Genomic DNA, 23,511 nt, shown 5'->3' on the forward strand with positions numbered 1-23,511 from the left:
AAATAAGCTTGGCTTATAGAACCAGCAATGAGATAACCTACTTTGGTAAGAATGACAGCAACAGTTGATATTTCTGGAAGAAAACACTAACCAAAACAAGAACCAAAAAAGTCCCTTCCAATCTCAAGAGGCAATGGGATATAAAGGAGATTAAATTTAGCTGCAGATGCCAGCAGAGTCTTTGGAAGATGTGTTTAGGGAGAATCTTTTGTCAGAATTTACTAACAGCCAGCATTTTTTCTATGGCATATAAAGTGGTAAACTAAAGCATTTAATGATTTTCAATCTCGGATGTATTGTAGAAATAAAACAGAGTTAACCTGGGTGAAATTCTTCATCCTTTGAATGCTTCTCTTAAGAATTAGCTAAATGATAAAAGAAAATAAGTTTAAATAAATCACTGTGTTGAAAAATCGAATGTAATTGATACATTATCAGTCAGCATCCTTAACAAAGGGAAAATCTATTCGAATTGAAAAATTTGATGAACAAGATGAAAACTTATTAAATACTTAGAAATTTATATGAAATTAAATTTTATGTTCTGATTCTAAAATTTAAAAGCCCAGGTAATATGTATTTATTGAACATTTTAATAAAAATTTAAAATTAATTTATTGCAAATTAATTAAGAAAATAGAGAATGCATTTTTATTTGTCTCAAAGTTTCCATGGAATTTATGATTTCCTGAAAGAATACCTAGCCTATTGTAAAATAGAAAACAAATATTATTGTTTTGAGAATATAAATAGGGCACAGGATGTGGGGTGGTAAATGGGAGAGTTTCAAAAGGGGGAAAAGTTGTAGATACACAGGCTTCAGTGTCTAACACTGTTCAACTGACATTGAACCACAAATTTGGTTTTGAGTTTCCTAATGACCAAATCAAAAAGAGAAACACAATTTATTGGCATGGTTTATAACAAGATTTATATTAACTATAGTGACCTTAAGTAAAGAGTATCCTAACTAGGAAAAAAACCCAACTCTTGTAGGGCTTAAAGAGGTGTGTGTGTATGCGTGTGCGCGTGTGTGTTAGTTTCAGGAGACTGAGAAGTGAAATGGAAAATGTTTTCAACAATATTCCTTTAATAAGTATAATAAAAAATTTGGTTCTGAAATTCCTTCTTCAGTGTCAGCCTCAAGGAGGCAATGCTGGATATGAGGAGGTGGAGACGAATACAGATCGATGAGCTGTGAAGGATCTGCCAAGTCCTCCAGGACACGCTTCTTGTATAAACTGAGCTGTAAAGAATTTGGGGTTATCTTCTCTGACATGGGGCTTCTGTGAGAACATCGGGTGATGATCAGACAGCTTTAAACATCAACTTGGAGAAGGAGAATGCTGGCAGACTTGAATGAACATCGAGAAGCCAAACCAGGCGAGGACGTGGCACACGGGGAGTGGTGGGAAATGGCTGATGACTGCAGTGAGGATGACAACCTCCTGTCCTTGAGAGTCAGTCTGTGTGGATGACGTGGTACTCTTGGGCTTGGCAGTCCAAAGATTTGACATTGCCTTTTACTTATTGAGTACCATAAGCGAGATCTCTTACTTTCCTCACCCTGCAATGGTACTGGGGAGGGGGAGCTTGTTCCCCACCCCTGATGTTTCTTTCCATGTAGGAGGTGTAGCATTCTGGAGCCTCTCCAGCTTTTTACTCGCTTGCTCCAGGGCAGGACTTCTATGATTGATAACATTTAAGAAAAACAAACTGGACATGTGTGACCCACCCTCTCCCCCTTTCCTTCTGGGGAGCCACCCGCCTGCCTGCAAGAAGCAGGAGTTCTCTTCCCCCTCTCCACTGAACAGGCCATCTTCCCGTGTCCAACACACATGTGCCTTGGGTGTGCAATTCCGCCTAATTCTGGGGCTCTCACACTGAGCAGTGTTCTGCCAGTTGGCCTTTATTGGGAAAGATTTTATTTTGGCTTCCCCCTCCCACTCCTTTGTTTCATTTATCAGTTGTTTAGCTCTCAGGTGAAGCAAGGTGCTATTTATTGGCTCCTTCCAGAGACTCCAACAGGATTGACTCTTTTGTAACCATACCCATCTAGCCGTGGGTGTGGGGTCTACATAAGATCATGAAATGGCACAGTCATGGGATGGCGTGCAGTGGTTGGCCTGGAGAGTTACGTTGTTGGTTGTTTTCCCGAGATCCCTTTAGTCTGGAGGTCTAATTGAGTCATACCCATCACAGCATCCATAATAAGACAACAATCTCTGACCCTGAAAGAGAATCAGTGGAGTCTTAGGCATTTTCCCACCAAATCCTTACCTCCTGGTTTAAGGGTCTGGAAGACAAGTGGAGAAAAACCTTTGTTGGCCTGCAGGTGAAAAATATGGTGTCTCTAGAAGCAGGTGGCAAATTAATAAATATTAGGAATGGCCAAGTGTAAAAGTTCCCGTTGGGCGTGTGTGCAGGGTACAGAGGCTGGCAGGGTAGGCTCCCCCAGGTGGCTCTTTCTGTTGAAGAAGAGGGCTGACACAAACGCTGCTTCTGGAAACGTGGTTTCCCAGCACGGCTTCGTCTGCCTTCTCCATCTGCTCCAGAAGCATTATTCTGGGCACCTTGACAGGAGGATTCCAAATGCAAAGGGAGAACAAAAACGTGCATTTTTATCATCTCCAAATACCTTCCACTCAAGGGATATGAATGAAAAACACTTATATTGTGACCTTTCAGGCCTACTGCAGGAGGAGGACAGAAAAAAAAAAAACTATAAAAACAAACGCAAAAGACACCATCTTGTTTCTTTTCTGTCCTTGTTTGCTCTTTATTTAAAAGGGAAGGAAAAAAAAAAGAATTCTGGTATTTAAGCCAACCTGTTGACAGGCAGTTTGCTTTTATTTGATTTGCACTTCATTTGCATGAAGAAAAAATAGAGGGAGAGCGTTGTGACTTCACTGTAATATGAAAGCTATTAGAAGGGGCCGTGATCATTAGCTTCTTTGTCACAGGGCAATCGTATCTTGCTTTCAATCACCAAATGTCATTTAAAACATTCCCCAAAGCTAAGAAGATTGACAGAATATACAGATTCCTTCACTTCGGGGCATGCTGAGTCAACTGCAGACTGTAAAATTTACCAGATCCCCAAATGAAAAGACAAGTAACTGCTAGATAAATTAGAGTGTCTACTCAGTCAAGGACAAATGGGAAAGGGTGATGGCATCCATTAGAGCCAGAGAGCTGCGATCACGGAGAGGAAGAGCACTAGTTTCTTTCTTCAAGGAAAATGTCCCCTGTCCTGTTCCTTTCCCATGGATGGGACACAGGAACTGGGTGCAGCTTACCTGATAATGCAGGTGATTCTTCCCCAGAAGGGAGGGGCTCCCTTGGAAGGCCCTAGTCTCCTCAATATGATCAGAGGTGGTGAGGCCAGCCCCAGATGCAACTAAGAGTATTAAGACTTAGATGCTCTTCATTGCAGAGGGGGTCACTGTGGCAGTGTTTGGTCTGGATCTATCCTCAGGCCAATTCTAGACAAATTTTGTGAGGTTCATGGGTTTTCAGTGCTGCCACATTTTAATTTTAAATCCTTTTCTCCCCCCTTCTTAGCAGGACATTTTCAATTCTGTCTTTCACGAAAACTGCTGACAGCATAAAGTGTTATCCCTCCTAGGGGAATTCATATTTTAGCAGGGATTGAAGGCTTGACTTTTTCTGAGAAGGAGCTTTCAGGAATCTTCAGGACAGCGGTGGAGAAACATTTGACGCAAGGGAGCTAGAGCTACTTAGAAACTGCTGTAGTCCCACCACATAGAATTTCCCAGCTTTCCCGGGGCCAGAAATGTATGTTAATGATGAGAAAAGTGGCTGGATTTCAAATTTGATTAGTAATATTTACAAGCATATGAGTTTGGCTGCATGTAACAGAAGCTCAAAATAACAGTGGCTTAAATAAAATGCAGATGTCTTTCCCATGGAACATTCCAGAAGAAGGACCTCTAGTGCTCATATGGTGCCTTTGTTCTTTGAGATTTTTCCAGGGGCCGGGGCTCATGCTAACTTTCTGCTCTGCCTTTCTGGGATATGGCCCACATCTGCTTGACCCAATGTGCCTCACCCCAACACTCACACTGAGGACAGCAGGATGGAAGAAGGGACAGGGAATGGGGCATATCCCTCCCTTTAAGGACATGACTCAAAGCTGCACACATGGCTTCCACTCATGTTGCTCTGGCCAGGCCTTACTCATATGGCCAAACCCAGCTGCAAGGGAGGCTGGAAAATGCCATCTTCGCTTATGTGACCATGTGCCAGGGTTTGCCTCCTGGAGTGAGAAGGAGAGATGGTTAGTGAAGTCCATGTAATAGGCCTGATGAGCAGGTGTGGGAAGAAACTGTTGGAAGGCCCGAGTCACTTGCCTGGGAGTGCAGAAAGGGGTGTAATTGTGGGGCTGGGGGCGAACCAGGCGTTGAGAAGTCTGGATGCGTCTTCTCCTGTGACTTCACTCCTGGCGATTTGGTCTTCCGTGTTTCATGACTATTTCTGGTCTAATGTATTCAGCCCCAGGCTTCCTCATACGTCTTAAACTTGTTTTCAACTTTGGGTTAAGAAAATATAGTCATGGTCTTCGGTCAAATGATTTGATTTCATAACCATCAAATGAACATGACATGTTAGGTGTGGAAATACAGTGCTGAATGAGTGTCCGCCCTTAGGAATCTTACAGTCCATATCGGACTTTCTCAGCCCCGAAACTATTGATATTTGGGGCTGGATAATTCTTTGTTGGAGGATGTAGGCTCTACCCACTGGATGTCAGTAGCCACCCCCTCCTAGTTGTGACAAAAAAAAAATGTCTCAAGCTGGTGGCTATGGCAGTGTTGAGAACAGCATCCTCTGTCACATGTGGCTGTGGAATTCGGTCCAACACGAGCTGTGGGCTTCTCTCCAGGTGGCTCTTCAGCTGTGACTTGGCCCGGGGTCCTGGCTGTCCAGGCTCCCTTGGTTCTCACCCCTTTTCTTACCTGATTCTTCAGCCTTTCTAGTGATCCTGTGACTTACTTTTCAACAAATTCCTTCTCTGTGTAACTATTCACAGATCATCGTCAGCCACAGGTGGTTTCTGTTGCTTGCAACTGGGAATCCTGGATGTTACATGTGGGAAATGAAGAACCTCTGCAGAAGAGATTTTTACCACGTACCAAATATACAACAGGAAAATAAAATAATGACACCAGTCGTTTATTAAGCCTGTCCCACGTCAGGCACCTTACCTAGAGTCTCCCTTAATCCTCAGAAGCCTTCCTTAACCCTATCCTTGAATAGACACCATTACTATCATCCTCACTTCATAGGAAAGCTGAGTTTTGAACCCAGGCGTTCTGTCCCCAGAGCCTGTTTCCCTGACAACCATGACCAAAGCCTAATCCAAATCCCAAATTTCCTTCAAGGCCTGTATCAGCTGTCGAACCCCCATCGCAAAATGACACCCTTCATCAACTTGCCTGTGTACCCGATGATCTTTACTGTAAGTTTTATTTTACCCACGAGCTGTGCCTGCTCACTGGCACACACGATGAGGCACTTATTTTCATGTCACCCTAGAATTATTTTTGATATTTGGGGCTGGATAATTCTTTATTGAAGGGTGTAGACTCTACCCACTGGATGTCAGTAGCCACCCCGTCCTAGTTGTGACAACAAAAAAATGTTGATGTATGTAGATATCTCTCTGATATCTTCCTCTTCTAACTGTATCTCAAGCAACTTGAGGGTTCTAATCCTGACTCTGCCACTCACCACGAGGTGGTCACAGGCAGAAACGTTGAGAATTGTTAATATGTTCTTGCAGCATTGCCGTGGGTGGGGGTGGTCTTCAAAATGCTGTATTTAACAACTGGCTCACAAGAGCACTGGCCAATCAGGGTAGTTGATGACTGTAAATATCTGGAATGCCTGTGCCATGCAAATGAATGAATATTAGCTCCAGCTGTAAAAAAAAAAAAAATCAGCCGCTAAGATTCTTTGTAAGTTGTACAGCATGACAGAAACTCTAGACATTATTATTTCGCTTTCTGTGTCTCTTTTAGGAGTGCATTCTTATGTACTTGGTAGGTACATAATAAATCTCTGAATTAATGGATGAATGAGAAGATCATCAACGTCCTACCTGCCTCCAACCTCCTGTGGAAATCAGTAATTCCCTATTTTGGTTGAATGAGATACCCCGGGTCATCTCCTTGATTAGTTGGTGGTGATGAGGAGGACATGAGCTTCTTAAACAGTTCTCCCACCATACTTAGCTTTGATTGGCAGGAAGTAATATAAGTCATACTGCACCTTCAGAGAGATGGAGCCTGGGCCAGCCTTGAAATCAGACTAAGGAAGCTGACGAGGCAAGTCCAGTCTCCCCTTTCCTGGGTCACCTGGCTTAGGTGAGGCACTGCTATCCTGACATGCTCAGCCCCCAGAATGGTCTGGCCACCTTGGGGCTCTACGTGGCAGTCCTCCAAGGCAAGTAGCAGCTCCTAGCAGCACCCAGTGGATCAGCCTCGATTGCCCCAGAGCCCACCTACCTGCCTGGCACTCAGAGCCTGTTGCTGAAAGTTCTTTTCGTCCTTCTGTTCCGTCTTCCATTGCTATCACGCCGACAGCTGCAGGAACACATGGATGTTGCTTGGCAGCTGCTAGACACAGATGCTGGGCTCTGTAATGTACTTTCCCCCCCTCTGCTGCTGCTTTTGAGTGTTTCTCTGGCTGCCTGGCTGTCTTCATCCCTGCCGGTGGGAGGGGTGTGCTCCGAGGTGCTAGTGGGGTGTGAAACCTTGGGGGATTGGTGCTGCTGAGCAGGCAAGATGGCTAAGTCCTCAAGATCTGCTTTGCCTTTTTCACACCCAAGTGTCATTTTTAACTGTTCTGCATGCCTGAGAATGATTTCAAGCTGGCCCAGAGGAAAATCATGTTGGGGTATCTTTTCCTCTGCACCCTTGAAGCCTCTGCCTACATCCAGGTCCTCATTGTTTCCTGGTTGCTTCCCTGCAGTGGTCTCCTCACTGAACTGCCGTCTTTGCCCCTGTCTTGCCCCTTTTCTTCTATTTTCCATGGTGCTACCAGAGTGATTGTCCTATAACCAAATCTGACCACATCTCTTCTTCTTCTTCTTCTTCTGCTTCTTCTTTTTTTTTTTTTTTTGAAATCCTCATAGCTCAGAAGATTAAATCTGAACTTGGTGTGACTAAAAGGCCCTTCGTGACTCATCCCGGCTGCAGCCCCGTCTATTTTGACCAAAACAAATCGTCTGTGTTCTAACGTGATCTTGCACTGGTGTCCCCTCAGCCTAGGAATTTCCTCCTTCCTCTGTTTGGCTTTTCACCTGGTTCACTTCACCTGAGCCAGAGAGATTGCTAGAGGGTCTCTTTTCTAGGCGTAGCCTCTCCCTTGGCCTGATCTTCGACCGGCCAGGCTGCCAGCAGGGCCATTTCCATATAGCGATGACCACTCAGGCAAAGCTGCTGCTGATTAAACAGCCTACTCTGTGCCAAGCTCTGGGACACAAACACGAGCGAGGTTCAGTGCCAGTCCTCAAGGAGTTCATAGATTGTTGGGCAGATGGATGAGGAAGCACACAATTAAAATAGAGAACGCAGTGAGCTCTGTGATAGAGCTAAGTGCCGGATGTTACTACAGGAATCAGATGCCCTCTCTTTGTGCTCCTGTAACATCTTGAATGTCCTCCGATTTCATTAGCTCTACAGTATGTTATGTGTTTTCAATGTGTCTGTCTCCTCAACAACCTCTGAGTTTCTTGAAGGCAGGGACTAATCTTCCTTAAGGTGCATCCCTCACACCCACCCAGTGACCCGCACAGAACTTCAAGAAATGTCTTTGGGCAAATGGATCTCTGCAAATAAATGATTGTGTCCACATGGAGATGGCCCTGCAAGGATCCCTCCATTTGGGCCATGTGTGTCTGTCCAGGCGAGGAATCCTGGAATCCTCCTGGATTGAAGGACACAGGAAAGAATACGTGGGAAGTCAGCAAGCTTGCAGTTTCTGAAATTTTCTACCTTGTTTCCGGAAACTTGGTCCCTCGACTTGTTCCTCATCTTTTCCCTCTCTCAACGACCCCACTCCTCTGCTTTAGTTTTCTTCTGCTTTTGGTCAGGGAAAGCATCCATTAAAGAAAATTGCATATTATTTGAGAGTAATATTTATATATGTTAAAAATTAATTTTTAGATCTGCGCTGTAGAGAAATTTGAAAACTTTGATGAGAAAAGAAAACAAAACTTTATATTTAGGGTGTGAGAAGGCAGATGTGCCTGCTGATACAGAAGGGACTAAATAAATGAGTTAAAAGAGAATCCTATATGCAGTTTTGTAACAACTTTGAAAGCCTAGATGAATGGATGAATTCTTCACAAAATATAGATTACCAATATTGACCAAGAAAGAAATAGAATAAATAATTACCATAGTGAAAAAAAAAAAAACAAACTAAACTAAAACAAAACCTTGAGTAATCCCAGAGCTGCCCAAATCACTGCCATTGATGTGTTGATGGAGATCCTTGTAGACTTTTCTCTGCACATATGTACAGAAAAGTGTTTGAGTGAAGACTCGGAATTCAGGCTGCCTGATCGTATTATGGTTTCCCCACTTACTAGCTGGGTGACCTGTGCCACGTTGCCTAACCTCTCTGTGCTTCCTCAGAGCACGGAGCTGTTGAGAGAATGAAATATTCTACCAAGTACCTTACAACAGTACCTGGTGCATAGTGAGCAGGAATTCATTTAATTAACAAATATTTATTGAGGGCCTATTTTATGCCAAGCATTTTTCCAGACAGCATTTAACAGCCAGAAGAGTCACTGCTGTTATGTAGCTTGTATTCTGGTTTAACCACCAAATACATTAACTGGTTTTGTTATTACAAAGAGTATCATATTATATATTGTATGGAATCTGCTTTTCTCATTTACAACATCTTGCTGTGTTTTATAACATTTCTTGGTGTCGTGAAATCTTAATTCCTACAATAGTGATATAGGATTTCATTGAATGGCTACCATATTTTAAAAAATAATCTCCTTTTTACTAGATATTTAAATAGTTTCCAATTTTTCACTATTTTAAAAAAAACAGTATGATGAAATTCATAGATACACATCTTTATGCACTTAACCTGGGTAATCCATCAACATACAGTCTTAGAAGTGAAGTTACAAATCAGAGTATGCACGTGTGTACGGCTTTTGGTAGATGTGGCCTCTTGCGAGGATTACGTACCAAATTGCCATCCCTCGTGCTGTAGTTGAGAGCACATTTTTCACACTTCCGTCTGAACCAATACTCAATTTTTTTATTCTTTCTAAATTTTGCAAATTAGGGCATTTTTAGTTGTATTTCTTTAACTTCAGGTAAAGCTGATCTTTAAAATTTACATATATATATATATATATATATATATATATATATATATATATATATGATGTCATTTTATTTCCATTTCTTCAACTTAAAATGAAGCTGAATATATTTATGTATGTGTGTGTGTGTATATATATATATATTTTCCCCCCACATTGGCTATTTGTATTTCTTATTTTCTGAGATGACCATCTGGGTCCTTTAAAGCCTCCGTTCTGATTTTGATAAGATGATCTTGGATGTTACTTAGATTGAATAGCTTTTCTCCATGGAAGACTTCTTAAACTTTGTGAGGTAATGGTTTCAAGGGACATGTGCCCAGCCTTCTCTGCTATGTATTTGCATTTTCCACTAAAAATGTCTAACATGTTATAAATTTGACTTTTCTGCACTTTGGCAGTGATGTGCTTTCAATACTAATGAACCACCTTCTGTACAACATCTCAGCGAGAACAGGGGCCACTTTTGCATAGGTTGAAAGATGCTAGGTGTTATCTTGTCATGTATGCTGGCTGTATGATCTGGTGCATGCCTGTATTTTCCTCTGTGGTCAGTGTTGGCATCGCTGCGTGCACGTGTGCACCTGCCCACGTCCATGTCTGTATTTTGAGCTGAGGTCGGGAAACAAAATGTGTATTTTGGGGTTTCTGTGAAGTTACATAAGTACTTTTGTATTTTCACGACCTGACTCTCTCCCAGGGGACATTTAGTTGAAATTTTGCTTCTTTTAGGAAGACTGCCCTGGTTATCCACCCATCCTCAGATTACTTCCCTCTGAACTTCCTGAGCACATGTGTTTCACATCTCAACTTGCAAATGCATTGCTAAAAATGTGTCCTCAATAACTCATCTATAGTTTTTCTTACACGAGGACCCCTCTGCCTTTGCCTCTGACCATTTGGAAATGCGTTTCTGGACTTTACCGCATCCTCTCAAAACAGACCCAACCCACAAAGCATTAGTGAGTAATGTAGGACAGACTACAATTTTATGGGGAGATGAAGGAGAAAGCTACATGAAACGACACCTGGCAATAAATAAAGACAAAGAGTTTCGCCTTCTCTTGTCAGAGTTCCTCTTTAGTCATGGACCTCTGGTTCTCCCTCTCTGTCTTTCTGAACCTTTCCCTAAAGCACCACTGAATATCTCCTCCTTCCCTCATCATTTATTTAGCTCTCTTCTGAATTTCTTAGTCAAAGACATGCACTGTTCCTGATGCCCAGGAAAGCTAGCAGTTCTTCAACCAAAGTGAGCCTCTTTCTATGGGACAATATGCTGCCAAAATGAGTATGTTTTTTCCCTGCTTGTTTCAACAAAGCTACTTCACAAGGATTTGCTTTGTCCCTTCATCCAGTTTGATGACAAGGACCATGTCTTCTGTTCATTTTGTGTCCTGTCTCAGCCTCCTTTTCTTCCCATGCTTCCTCCAGGGCTTTACACAAAGTAGGTTCTCAGTAAATGCTTGCCAACCAGTAAGGCATCTCTTCTGTATTTCCACCACTTAGCACAGCACCTGGAACTTAGAAGGCACGTGATGATATGAGCAAATAAATGATGTCACCTTGGTCCGTGTACCTCAGTAATGCAGTGGGTAAGATGGCTTGACCAGCTGGACCCCCATACCACTGGTGCACCCACTGCTGCCCAGGGCGTGGGCAGCTCCATAAAGCCCAGCCATTCACGCCCTTCTACTCCCAGAGCATTTCTCTTTTTACTCTAGTTGGCTGATAGGGTCTTCTTCTCCAACCCATTTTGTATCTTTCTTCACAAATCATCGGGCCAGTCCAGTGGGGATTTCCAAGATCCGTTTCCTAGAATATGACTTGCCGTGGGACCTCAGCCTCCTACCTCAGCCTTCCCATAATGTGGTTCCTCCCAGCCTCTCCTATGTGGGACCTGAACTGTCTGGGGCCCTGTTCTTCCACATTTCTCCCTAGGCCTCCTTTGACCACACCAGGGTCAGAAGAAGGACCACATCAGGAGACACAGGGAGAAATATATTGATTGCAGAAAGGGCAGAAGGAATGGGAGAGGGATGTCGGAAAGAAGAGAGGATCCCACAGCGAAGAAAAGTAGGCCTGTTCAACTTGGAAATAAAGATGGCTGGATGATTAGATCAACTCCATCTCTTGGGGGCTTTTTGTATGACTTTTTGCTCTGTGCCGTGGCATTTCCTCTTGACTTCTCTGGGTTATTTTTTGGAAATGCACAAAATGAAAAATGCCAGACAAGTGTGAAATGATGGGAAGTGACTGGGAGTCAGAAAGGAATTTCAGGGTATCTTTTTATCCTAAGGAAGTCTGGAGGTCAGCCTAGACTGTGGGGCTCGTTACCCAGATAAAGAATCCATCCAAAATCTGTGCAGATAAAGAACTCTCTATCTCCCTCTGGCTAATTCTTACTCAGAGGACCCTGTGTTCTCTTTTTTTCTGCCTCTTCACCAAGAGTTATATCTCATAGGATTAGAGAGGACATGGATGAATGCTAAGTAAAGAGTAAGGTTTTCTTTTATAACAGTTTTTAGTGACCACAGGTGTTTTCTTTTTCTTCTCCAAAGGCCTGATTGTAGGAACTTCCCAGTGAGCCTGGTGCCTCTGCCCTCGCCTGACCCAAACTCATCCTGCCCTTCTTTGGCTCAAACCCAGGTGTTTTTCTTTATTTTTCAGAAATTTACTTGATTGCAGTAGGAACACTTGACATGAGATCTACTCTCTTAATCGTAAAGTGTACAGTACAGAATCGTTAACTACATTCAGTACAGGTACTTTGTTGCACTGCATTGAATACCTGGTGTATACAGGTATGTTGTTCTGTGTTGGTACAGTGCTGTCCAGCAAATCTCTAGAGCTTACTTATCATCTCAACTCAAACTTTATACCCACTGGTAGGTAACTCTCCATTTCCCCTCCTTCCAGCGCTGCTGTTGCACTCTGATTCTACGAATTTGCATATTTTAGGTACCTCACGTAACATAAAAGGACTCACACAGTATTTGTCTTCCGTGACTTGTTGATTTCACTTAGCATAATGTCTTCAAGGTTCTTAAGCCCGTGCACTCAAGCCCCTACCCATTCTTTTCTGACAGGGTGTCTCAAAGTGTTCTTGCCCACCTCTGCTTTCTCTGTATTCCAGCCCCTTCCTAATAGTTCACTGGCTTCCTGGACCCTGGAATCCTGCTCCCTAAACCCATGGTGCTTCCCCTAAATCTTTGCCCTGAGACTCCCCAGGCCCAACTGGCCTGTCTGGCCCCATGGGCCGCACCTGCTCCTTGAAGCTTGCCTAACCCCCGTCTGCCCGGCTCTCTCAACACCCCAGGCAGCCAACCCTGGCCATTCCTGCCAGACCAGCCCCACTGAGGCCCCTGCCTGGCAGGACATGGCGTCTCTGATGACTAAAAATAGGAGGTGTATAAAAGAACGGTGGGACCCAAATAAAGTCTGAAGCAGGAAATATAATGATCCTCCGAAAATATGATTCTGTTGCTTCCGCAGGAGCCCTGTATCTGCTTCAAAGCATGTGAACTATCTTTATTTTGCATTCAAACTATCTTTTGGGGCCAGGTTTCCTTCATAACACGGCTTATTGCAAAATGGATCTGAAACCCTAGGGAGTTTATCTGTAGTTAGTTTTTTTTTTTTTTTTTCCTTTCCAGTAACTGTGGGTCGGAGGTATTCCAGCCATTATTAACTAAAGGACTACTCTGTTTTATGACATCTAATCAGGTGGCTGTCCCACTGGGAGGACAGATTGTGTCCCTTTTTTTCCCTCTGGACTGAGGAGATAAAGAGATAAAACTCATAGGTTGTTTTATTTTTTTTTTAAAAAATTTCAACAGCACAGTTCTCTTTGAGATCTTCACACAAGCCTGTTATGCATGGGAGCCTAGGCCTAATGGGGGAGACAGAAGGGCTTGTGTGTAGGACATTTTGTCCTCTGAATGGCTGACCTTAGTCAGGTCCAGGAAAGCTATTCGGGATCATCTTGGATCCTGGTGGTTCAGAAGACAATGGGAAAATCTGAGTGCGCTGTCCCCAGATGTCTTCACTTGCCTGAGAAGCCAAGTTCACCTTCAGTTTGGAGTTGGGGAGGATCTCCATGCTACAAACACTGGGCAGATTTCTTAAAGCTTCTGTTTCCTTTTACATAAAGTGGACCTGATACTACGGGCCATGACAGTTTCCCAGGGCTCAGGAGAGGCCCCAGGCCTGGGTGTGTATGACATATCCAGCTCTGTGCAAAGCAAGGTACTGTTGGAGCCTTAATTCCAGTGCAGACTTCCCTTTAGCTTATCACACTAACTCTAGCATCCCTTCATTTATGAAACCCTTCTTGAAACTATGTATGCTTTTACCCCATGTTGTCTCTTGAGACAGCTTATGTCTTGAAGTAGGATTGCCTTTTATTTATCCTGAAACTTCTTCCTTCAAACCAGTTGTCTCACAGGTTCAGAGTTTGGGAATTTCTGGACAAAACTGTTTTCACTCTGCCCACACTTTTCATGGCTGTAAAGGTTTCCCCCCGTAGCCCCTTGTGATTTGCTTTTGCAGCGTGAGTAGGCCTCATGCCTTCCGGCTGTGCTCACACAAAGGTCCCTCCAGTCCCACGATCATTGTAGATTCACTCTGAACCTCCTCTGTCCTTTGACATTTCCATGTGTATCAGCAATTGTTGGCCCCCAAAGGGCCCGAAACACCTTCTCAGTGATAGTTCAGCCTAGGGCCTGCCTGAGAGCTATGCCTTGATACGCTTAGAAAATTGATTTTGGTGAAGAATTTATGGCCAAGGACTTTAAGGCCAGTCTGTCAGTTTCAGTGTCTTTGGTTCATCAAATCTCAGGGTTAAGAAACCTCTAGGAAGAGATTCCAATGCTGCTCAAGCTTTTGCTAGGAGAGCAGAGGAGAGATTTTACAATGAGATTTAAGAGGCTCAGAAAGGAACCCTGCCTAGAAGCTCTTTCCAACAAATCCACACAGTTCCTTAAGACATACCCTTTGGTAGAGTGGGGGAACCACCTGGTGTAGTGGGTAATCTCTGAGGCTCTGCGAGTGGGCCAGCTGGTCGGAATCTTGGCTCTGCCATTTCCTAGATGTGTGACTTGACCTCTTTGTGCCTCAGTTTTCCTGTCTGTAAAATGGGGATAATAATGACTTACTTAACAGGGTTGTTGTGAGGGTGAAATGAATGAATATTTCTGAAGTATTAGAAGGTGCCTGGAAGAGAATCAGTGCTCAATAAACAGACAAGCAAATGTTCCTGGGGAGGACATGGATGCTGTTTCTTTTCTCTGGATGAAAAAGCAGAGGCTTGGAGAGACTGCTTAACTTGCTCAATGTAGCATGGTTACCAAAGGTGGTGCCAGAAGTCAAACTCTTAGTGGGTTAATCCTTTATGTTTTCATCTATGTATTTATCAAGGGAACTCCTGGTCTTCATTTCATTTCTCAAGTGGGTGTCACCTAGGATGCTGGAGTTTATATTATGAATTAGTAATCTGGCTTGTGGAAAGGGCACTGCATTAGAAGTCAGGAGATCTGACTTCTGGTCTAACTCTGCCACTGACTATGTCAGCTGGGACAAACTGTTTACCCCTGCTGGGCGACCCAATGGGAATGAATCATGCCTGCTCTGCCTGTCTCAGGGACTACAGTGAGTGTCAAAGGTGATCGTTCACTTTCAAGTTTATCAAATAATGAGTGCTTCCTGGAGGCTCAGGCCTATGCGAGCTGCATTTATGTGTATTCTTCATTGTTTTTAAATAACTCAATAAACATATAAAATGCAAGATAGTATTGTTCCTGTGAGTCTGGACAATGTGAGCCAGTTATTCCTAGGGCCAGATTATGCCCAGACAGGCTGCACATTAAGACTCTAGAGCTGGGAGAATGAACCTTGAATCCAGACTGTCCCTGGCTTTCAGCCTGCCTTGTCCAACTATTCCATGAATAACAGGCATGTTGAGAGTTGCTTCAGAACCAGGATGCCAGTAAAGTCAGGGAAGCCAAACTGAAGCCCCACCATGAAGGTCTCTGCGAACTCGAGGTCCTCACGAAGCACTAGGCACTTCTATCCCTGCGTCCATCCAGTTGCTATGGTGGGAAGTTGGGTTGGTTCTGGGTTTCACTACGAGGAAAGGTATCAAGATGGAGAAGAAGGATTTGACAGCTAAGACAATAATAAAACATAAATCTAGGGTTCTTATTCAGCCAGTATGTACCAGGGTGATGGTACTCACCTGTCCCAGCCAGCATTTGCTCTGAGTGGTCGGTGCCCACAGTGGGCAGCTTGTTACATATATCCCAACTTTGGATAAATCCTGCCTGCCTTTTGGTTTTGCAGAGGCTCCCCTTGATTCTGTGCTCTGTCAGGTGCCAGCTCTTTTCCCATCTGCCTCCTGGGAACACAGTGGTAACACAATAAGACCGTGTGAGCTCGGGGCTGGGCTCTGCACAGGGCTGACACACTGCAGGGGAAGTGCCCGTTGTCCTGACGTCCAGGAGGACCCAAGGGGATGCTTCCATTCAACTGGCTGACCTCTGAGAACAGGAGCCAGATCTTCTTCAGTTCTTCATCATGGACAATCCTGTGCTGATGTGCAGAAGGTGCTCAATATGCATTCAGTGAATGAATAAATCCACCAGAAAGTATCCAGTGAGCATCAGTTTAGTGGGCTGCTGGGTTATTCATGGTAGAGGGTGAATTAAAAAGACCAAATCACACTAGATGTCAGAGAATTTTCAGTTTCCAGTGGATGATCCCATCCCTGTGTGACAAAAATAAAGGACACAAGGATAGGCATTTTATTTGTGCCAAGCAGTTAGATTTAATTTTTAAAAGTAAAGGTTATCACTAAGTAAAATGAAAGAACCAAGGGAAATCGAGGGCGAATAGAGATTTTGCTTGGATGTAAAGGTCCCAGGAGAAACAAATTCCTTTGGAAACAGCCCAGCGTGTGGTATTCCTCGTACCTCCCTTTTTCAAAGGCTGGTTTTGTTGGGTTTTTAACTGAGAGCCTCAGGATGGAAGGAGAAGCTATCTTCCCAGCACAGAGTTTTCTCCCCCTCATCCAAAGGGAAGGCAGATTTGGGAAACTGGCACTGCCCCTGCCCAGATGGCAGCCAGCAGCTGGCTCTGGCAAGGGGAAGTTCTCACTCTCGGCTGCTGGCTGTCCAGCCCCTCCCGTTTCCCCGGCAAGGCCGGGCCATTGGAAAGGAGAGAATGTGAGAGCCCCGCCATGCCAGCAGCTCCTCGCCACCCTGACCTGGCTTCTCTGGCTCCGGGACCCAGGCCCGCTGCCGGGAGCAGGGGAGCAGACCCGGGAGCCCCAGCCAGCAGCGCCAGCCTCCCTCTTCCTGCCGGCTTGGCCCCGTGCGGAACCACACAACGGCTCCTGACATCCACGGGGCTGCCTCAGGGCGGACGGAGGTGCTGGTGCTTTCAGGGAGAGTGGCCTGGCCGCACGGCCACGGGCAGGGCTGGGTAACAGGGCCCCGGGTGGCCAGGCTGTCCCCGGGCTGCCCCGTCCCACCGGACATCGCCCTGCCTCCCCACAGACCCTGCCTGGCCTTGTTTTCACCGAGGCACAGTTTCTTTTCCCTTCTCTCCCTTCCTTCCTTTCTATCCTTCTCCTCTCCTTTTCTCTCCTCTTTTCTCTTCCTTACCTCCCTCCCTCCCTTTTCTCTCCTCACACAACGTCTTTCTGCTGCGTTCTTGCTTTCCTCCTCTTTATTGTATTCCTCCCACGTTTGCTGACGACACATGCTCTTGGTAGAACCTCAGCTGGGTTCCCGGAGGACACGGGCACGGTACCCTTGGCTCTGCCCCAGAGGGGCTCACAACTCAATGTTCGTGCACGAGATGAGTCTCTGACAATTGACGACAGTCGAGTGTGATAAGGACTAAGAAAGCATACAGATTACTAGGAAGACAGAGGAAAGAGTCATTCATTTCCACCTGATCCATTTTGGGGAAAAATTAGCTGAAAAGGAGCTGCCATTTTCAATTCAGTTACCTGCCCTGCTTCTTACGTTCCTGAGAAAAGGTTTTACATCTCTAAGTCTGGTTGGAAAAAAATGAAAGGTTTGCTTTCTGTTTGTTTCTGCTTATAACCCAGGTCTTAAGGCTTTGACTTTTTATCGAGTCCAGTTTATCCATTTTTTTTTCTTTTATTGGTAACATTTTTGCTGTTGTAGCTAAGAGCTTTTTGCCTAACTCAGTGGTGCAGATTTTCTCCTACATTTTCTTTTAGAACAATTACACTTACATTTAGACCTATGAACCATTTTGAGTTAATTTTTGTACATAGTATGTATAGAGGTTTTTGGTTTGTGTGTGTGTGTGGGGGGGTATGTGTGCTTTTTTGCATATAGATATCCATTTGTTCCAGTACCATTTGTTGAAAAGACTACTCCTTTCCTATTGAATTGCCTTTGCAACTTTGTCAAAAGTAAGTTGACAACATTTGTGTGGGTCCATCGGTGGACTCTTGGAGAGGAGTGTTTTAATGACCAATATATTATCCAACATTCTCTCTCTTTGTCTCTGTCTCAAAATAAATGTGTCTATAAATGTGTCTCTACTGTGTAAATAGCAGTCTGTGTATGAACCAGAGTTATTACTCAACTGGGTAAAAGAAAAGAAGTTTTGGCAAATCTAGATGAGAATTCACTTGGCCACCAATTGCAGTGTGACTTTTTTTGTTCAGGACTTTTTGATCTTGAAGGAATGCAGGTGAGACTCGATAAGAAGTGTTACCGAAGTGTCACAAAGATTAATGGGGACGGGGCTCAGAGAGGACCTGGGATTTGCCTCATCTGCATCCAGATATTTGTGTGATTCCCTCCGTCTCATTTACAATGAAAACATTGTTGGGGGAGGTGGTGGCGGACAGTGAGGATAACTATGAGCGTAAGTGTATTGTTAGATTATAAGCACTTTAAAGGAAGATCTATCTTCTTTTGTAAAACACGGAGCACTTCCATTTTCTGTGTAGTAGGCAGTAAACAGGTCCTCAGTATCTCTTGTTTACCTTCTGCTGCATCAAGTCAAATGCAAGAATTACCCAGGAGATGCGTTTAATGTTTTAGTCCCCGTGACATTCCTTTGGCTTTCTTCTACAGACAGAATTCTTCTTTTACAATTCTGGAATGAAAAGTATGCAAAATGGTGTCTTCATATTGCTTAAATGCTTTCAGCCCATGCCACTCATTTCTGATTTTTCATGGCCTTAAACAACCATCTGCTGGAAGTGTGGGAAGGACACTTGCAAGGTCATCGTGTCCTGCCCTCCAGCCTCAGGCCCGGCTGTGCTTGGGCCACGAGTGAGAAGTGTTTCTATCTTTCTCTGAAAGGTTTTCAGAGCTCAGTGCCCCTCCTTGGAGGTTTCATCTTTGGGGTGGACCCAGTTCTCCCCTCCAAGGACTGTATTCCTGGTGGACAGGCAAAGATCCTTCATGCGTACCCTGGACATGCTCGTACTATGACCATCGTTTTGTGTCTTTGACCAACTTTACTTTCTTTTCCTTTATAAATCCTTCAAACACTTCAAGTCCAACTGCTCACACTGGGGACAGCTTGTGATTAACCTCTCTCCACTGCAAGAAGTAGCCAGCGTCAGTGATTCTTCCTTCTAAAATTGCTTAACCAGTTTTTAATACACCAAAAAGACTTTTGCCCAGAACCCTCTGGCCATCTATTTTCCTTAATGGCCTTTTATGAGGGACCTTATCAAAAGCTTGCAAGGAAATCCAAGTAAATTATGTTCCTTGGTTCACCTTTACCTACTATTTCATTAACTTTTTCAAAAACAATATGACATAGTTTTCAACATAATTAAAGGGGTTGGGAAAAGGGAACTTTAACTAGCGCTTGACAGTTTCCGGAGTTGCCTGGGAGAGCTGGGTCACTGCTCATATTCTGCCTCTGCTTAAGGACACTAATTCATTTCCCAGGCTGTCTGGCAAGGTCAGCCACTAGTTCAAGGTGGAAATGACAAATTTTTAGGCTTTCAAGTATGCAGTACTCAGCTCTCTAGAGAGCCTGAAGGAAGGAAACCACAAGTTTATCCAGGTCTGGACCAGAGAAAGAGGAAATGATGGGACGAACCAAGACGTGGACAGAGGGCGGTGTCTCCGTGGAAGGGAGAGCCAGCCCAGGAGGGCTCGGACACTCCCAAACGACCCTTTATTTTGTGTATGGGAAAAGGAAGGGCTGATCGTAGCCTTTGGGAAGACTTTCAGTGTTCCAGGGGGGGTCTGTACGACCAGAGTGCAGGGGTGGGCAGAGGCTGGCGGAATGAGAAGGAAAGAGTTAGAAATGAGCTCACACGACTGGTAGTCACTGCATTTAAAAAGATGCTCATAATCATCTTAATAATCGCAGCGCGTTTGTTGAGTGTCTCCTGTGTGCAGGTGTGTGCTAGGCATGTGCACATGCCTCGCTCATGTAAGCTTAATCACGGGGCAAGGGAGATGTCATTACCCTCATCTGTAAATGAGAAAAATAAGGCACAGTGTAAAGGACCTGAAGGTCACACAGTTAATTAGCAGATTTGGGAGGCAACCTCCTCCTACTGATTCTGAAGTACGCAGATTTTCATGATGCTAGCTACTCAATTTTTAGCCAGTGTAGTACAAAATTCTCCCAGAAATCAAATATTCTGGTTAACAAAATGTTCTAAATAAACATTCTAAAGGTGAATGACTAGTTTTCTAAAAGATGTATCACTACTCAGTGGTTTTAAAAAAGCAGGCAGTATTTAATTTGTATTAATAATTCCCAAAGTAAATCAAGTATACATCCATAAAAAAAATTTACAAAACCATTTAAGGGCTACAGTCCTCAAAACATCTTTATGAATCTCCGTTTTCGCTGGTCTGAGAATTTGGAAGTACTTGTCTACCAAGGCTCTGGCTGACAAAATGCTAGTAAAATTGGCTTTTGCTGCAGAAAGGAACCGGCAAGGAAAAGGCAGAAAGCTTCCATTTCTTTCTGGCTTGCTTTATGTTTTCCACTGGCTCAATGCCTGTTTTTCCTTATGTCCTAAGGAATGGGCCATTTTTAGTCTTTTCCATGACTTCACAGAGCTCAGCACAGTTGTCCGACGGCGTGCTCCGTGCTCCACAGGAGGTGATGCCTGCATATTAGAAAGCACTTTTTAGAGTGTGTTTTGAAGACCTGCATCCTCTCCCCAGGTGCCCCTGCAAACTGCTGTGTTCCCGGGACCACGACACCTTACCTGCTGACTCCTGCATGCTCATTGCAGTGTCTAAGGGAACAAGTGAGTATCTGAAGGCACCTGGGCCAGGCTGAGAAGCCCAGCTATCAGAATCCACCCTCCTGATTTGTCAACACAATGACCCTTCAGACCAGGAGCCTGAGAAGCCGAGGAACCAGAAAACCCACTTGGGTTTTTCTTTCAAGAGTGAATGTGATAATTGGAAAGAATGCAAATGGGGAGCTGGAGAGAAAAATAAAACTTTCAATCTAGCATCAAAACTGGGAACCTGGGTAAGAAAAACAAGTCTCCTGTCTTAGGAAGGGAGATACTCTGGGCTGCTGGTCCTCACTAAGGTCAAATAAAGCCTGAGTTGGCAGAGTGAAGTTCCAGCGTCCATTTGCAGAAAACAGGAGGCATCAGCTCTGTGTGTCCACTGGGTGTGGCCATTAGTCAGGTCTCCGTGTGATGAGCTGGGCAGAGGGACAGGGACCCTTGGCCATGCGGGGAAGCAGCAAGGGTCCTGCCATGGTCATGCAGCTTGATTCCAATTCTAGCTCTGGGCCTTCTGGCTTTGGTGATCTTGGACAAATAGACTTTGATTTATTAATCAGTTTTAGTTTCCTTGTCTGTAACAGGGGAACAGTGGCAGTTTGAGGAGGATGAAAGATAGTGAGGTTTGTAAAGTGCCTGACAACACGTGGCAAACGATTTCTTTCCCATGAACTTCTGGCCTGTTATCTTTCTCAACACCAAATACAGATTCATAGCACAACTAGTGTGAGCAACTTTATGGGTTCTGTGTTCTCTCCACTGATGGTAAGGAAATAACATTTCTTAGATAAAAATGTAGAGACTAAATCCCTCCCGCCCTCCACATTGGACCTATGATGAGACAAAAAAAAAAAAAAAAAAAAAGAATTTAATGATTTAATCATAGATGAAAAACCTTACATAGCTATACAAGGTAGATGACATTACACGTATTTCTATCCAACCTGCATTCTACCACTTAAAGCAGGGATGGGGCCTCTGAGCATTTTGACCAGTGACTTTGCATCATTAATACAGTGTGGGGTTAAAAATCATATGCATTACACTCAGCTGAGTTAAGAGCATAGAGCATTTTATATTTTCAATATAATTTCTCATCTGGCTCTGACCACTTCTCTCTCTCATAGGGAAGTGGAGGGGGACCATATAAACTTGGCAATTAAAGACTACTCCTTCTCTTGTTGAAAATAGCTTCTTTGGGGTCAATTCCCAGACTTTCAGAGATTCACTGCTCTCCTCCTACCTGTCAGCTCAATAGCATCCAGGCCTGGGGGGAGGTTTATGTACCTTTATGGGGTGGGGGAGGGGACCTTGGGATGGCTTGTTCCCTCTGATTTCTTGCTGGTCTTTGCTGTAGGATGACTCTGGCCCATTCCCTGAGTACCATGGGCTGGTGGCCACAGAGAAGTGGCTTTTGGGTTTTTTTTTTAATCCTGCCCATGGTCCTGGTCGTTTGCCTCTGGAGATGGAATCCTTACACTCTGTGGCCATGTTGTACCAACACCAGACCCCTGCACATCCTCCAGCCCTCAGTACCACTGTATCCTCCTACAGGAGTATATGGAAACTTCTGGATTCCACGTGTACCGAGTGCAGGCCTTGTTAAATGGATCCAATAAAGTTCTGAAAAAGTTCTGCTCAGCAGGATTGCAGCTTCTTATAGTCTTCAAATCAAGCAAGCAGAAGGGTCACCTCCTAAGAACAAAGACAAAGAAGACTGCTGATCAACTCTTACAACGAGTTTATATGAATCTATAGGGAAGGAGATTAGATGCTTCTGATGATGAGATATAGTGACCAGAAAAAGGTGGACAGCCCAGGGAAGTCCCACCTTTGGAAGTTTCAGCATGGGCATTGTCTAAGTGCCACTTTGCCAGTCTCAGCACGAACTGGTAATACACTTACGGCTTTGATGGGCCCTTCAACAAAGCACCTTCCTTCCCCAGTGCTATCTCTAAACTCTGCTTGTGCAGCTGAATAACAGCAGATGCTAACTACTATATATAAAACAGATAAACGTTAGGTCCTACTGTACAGCACAGGGAACTATATTCAATACCTTGTAATAGCCTATAATGAAAAAGAATATGAAAAGGGGTGTGTGTGTGTGTGTGTGTGTGTGTATGCAAATAACTGAATCACTATGCTCTACACCAGAAATTAACACAACATTGTAAACCGACTATACTTCAATTAAAAAAAAAAAGAATTGTATCTTAAGAGTAGTAGCATTGACGTACGGCATAGTTAATTCTGTTTGGAGGTGGGGAGAGGTGGTGATAGGTATCGATCCTAGAGAGGAGGTTACATAGGTATCAGGTTCTAGAAACTGAAGAGAGTTTCTAGGCAAGTAGGGCAGGTGGAAGGCATTCTAAGTAGAGGAAACAGTGCAAAGGCATGCAGATACGAAAATCAGGAAAATAAAGTTGATTTATACAGTTAGAGATGAAAAACATTTAATACTCATCGTTGTCATGAACTCTTGCATCCTATCATCAGATTCACTTACTAATTTTCATACAGAGTGACCACCCGAATTTGATCCCTGTTCTCTAGAGGGTCTTGGTCCGAGGCAGCATCGTAGCAGATCAAGCACTGACCAGGTGAGTTAAAGCTCTGTAATTCACTTGCTCTGTAACATGGACCAAGTCACGTGACTTGTCCTAAGGTCACTAGTACTGTCGTACTTAAACGAGAATTCATATTTATCCTTCCTGACTTAGGCAAGCCCAGTAAGCGAAACACGTGAAACTCGATTTGAAAAAAAATTACAAGCAGCAGGACATATTCGTTTATATTTTAAGAAGACAGTTAATGAAGAAGGTTCAGAGTCATAGCACTCTGTATGCCATCACACCGAAGG

General features: G+C 44.1%; 1 long non-coding RNA gene across 2 annotated transcripts in view; it reads left to right on the plus strand.

Annotated features, from left to right (window-relative positions):
• LOC123615161 (uncharacterized) overlaps positions 1–23,252 on the plus strand; it is an 80,316-nt gene extending 57,064 nt beyond the window's left edge. The window contains exons 3-4 of one of the 2 annotated variants that reach the window (XR_006722717.2): positions 20,572–20,657; positions 23,172–23,252. This is a non-coding gene — a long non-coding RNA (uncharacterized LOC123615161). Of the gene's footprint in view, positions 1–20,571; positions 21,800–23,171 lie in introns of those variants that run through there. The other variant, XR_012501983.1, reaches the window with a different exon arrangement.
• Positions 23,253–23,511: the final 259 nt, after the last annotated feature.

Source organism: Camelus bactrianus, chromosome 23, assembly GCF_048773025.1.
Source record: "Camelus bactrianus isolate YW-2024 breed Bactrian camel chromosome 23, ASM4877302v1, whole genome shotgun sequence".
NCBI classification, from domain to species: Eukaryota; Metazoa; Chordata; class Mammalia; order Artiodactyla; family Camelidae; genus Camelus; species Camelus bactrianus.